This window comes from Hylobates moloch, unplaced genomic scaffold, assembly GCF_009828535.3.
Source record: "Hylobates moloch isolate HMO894 unplaced genomic scaffold, HMol_V3 SCAFFOLD_4, whole genome shotgun sequence".
Lineage (NCBI taxonomy): Eukaryota > Metazoa > Chordata > Mammalia > Primates > Hylobatidae > Hylobates > Hylobates moloch.
In genome coordinates this window covers 77,377,289-77,379,133 of record NW_026652279.1, presented here as the reverse complement: position 1 = coordinate 77,379,133, position 1,845 = coordinate 77,377,289, and the positions used below count along the sequence as shown (strand labels likewise).

Below are 1,845 nucleotides of genomic sequence, written 5' to 3'. Positions count from 1 at the left end.
CCCTGTACTACACTAGGCAAGGTTAGTGGCTATTGAAAATATCACCAGGACAGTGCTATCTAAAGACACATTTGGAGTGTGCTAACTATACAAAAAAAAGACATTTTACAGTTTAAAAACAAAACTTACACAGCCTTACATTTCAATCTTCTTCTTTAAAGGGAATGAGTTGTGTACAGGGGGGTTAATTGCTTTATAGACAAGAAAAAAAAAACTGTGCTAGAACCAACTTATCCATCAATATCATCTTCTTCATCTTTCTTCTCCTCATCCTCTTCATCTTCCTCATTTTCCTCTTCTTCCTTCTTTTTCTTGGGTTTTTCAGCCTTGACGACTCCCTTTTTGCTGCATCAGGTTTTCCTTTAGCTCAGTATGCAGGGATATCCTTTTGTATTTTTCCTTCAGCTTTGCAGCCTTCTTTTCATAGGGCTGTTTGTCATCTGCAATAGTGTTATTCCTCTTCTCTCCCCGGTTCGTCACAACATCACCAATGGATAGGCCAGGATATTCTCCTTTGATTCTTGGGTGATTCTCGGAACAGAACAAGAAAAAGCTGAAGAAGGCCTCTTGGGTGTGATGGGATCCTTGAGCTTCTTTTTTGTCTCTCCACTGGGATTCTCTTTTATAATGGGCCTTGTCTGCCTTTGCCATGTCTTCAAATTTTTCTTTCTTGTTAGTAAACATGGTCTTCCACCTCTCTGAAGTTGATTGAAACATGTGGGTGCTTCCCCTCTTGCTCCTCCCAAGTTTGCAGAGAGAATACATATGATGACATTTTGTCTCTCAGCTTCTCAGGATCTCTTTTGCCCATGTTTAGTTATTCTCCCCCTGTGAGGCACAGAGTCGCGGAGTGTCCATCCGCTCTCACTTGCCCCAGTGCTGTCTCTATGGAGCTCAATGTACTGCAATGGCTGAATCAATGGAAAGTAAAAATTCTATCATGAGTCATATCATTACAAAGATTTTTGGGTTTTGCCCTTTTTATTTTGATACAGTGATCTTGATTCTAGAAATATTTGAGAATCATGTTTTGGATCTATTGCTTCACCCTTGCCCCGACTTCTATCAAACAAGTTGACCTAAATCTGTTTCATGATTTCTCACTTTACTTTCAAACTGAATACTGAATCACCAATAATATCAGAAACTCCTCTCTTTATGAAAGGAAGGAGAGACAACATAATATTTACGACACCATGAGAGTCATTTACCTAAGGTGTTTTATATTTTTACATCAACTAAAACAATTAAAGTCTCATCTAATTGTCCATACTTAGCTCTTAGATCATTTGACTCAATATTGATGGAATAGTTAATCTGGTATTACATAAGTTTCCCTAGAATATGTTATTAAAACCAATATAAAGTATGGAATATCAATTTTGATTTTACAGTCTCTACAAGCCTTAAATGCTTCTGTTTTAGAATATTTTATTAATTGAACATAATTTTTAAAATTATGTCAGGAAAATAAAATTTTTGTATCTGCTTAAACACATAAATTAATGTGAAACTTAAATAATTTTATATTAGTTTGATTTTAGTAAAAGCACAAATTAATTAAGCCCATATTTACATTATCAACAATGTCAATAATTTTTTTGAAATAATATATTAACTTACTATAGCAATTCCTTTTAGGAAGAATAGAATATTATTTGTTTTTAACCCATAATATATATGAATCTCAACCAAAAATAACTTACTGAAAACCAGCAAATAAATAATCATCACAATAGAGAATAACTATCCTTTTAAAAGGTATTTTTTTGCATAATGTATATAATTTTCACTGTATTTGCACATACTTAACTCACTTTTCCTCCATTCGTAACCCTTTAAACA

The 1,845-nt window shown here is 33.9% G+C and overlaps 1 pseudogene; it reads right to left on the bottom strand.

The window, feature by feature from the left end:
- Positions 1–230: 230 nt before the first annotated feature.
- LOC116467440 (high mobility group protein B1-like) lies at positions 231–811 on the bottom strand (annotated as a pseudogene).
- Between the last annotated feature and the right edge of the window lie 1,034 nt (positions 812–1,845).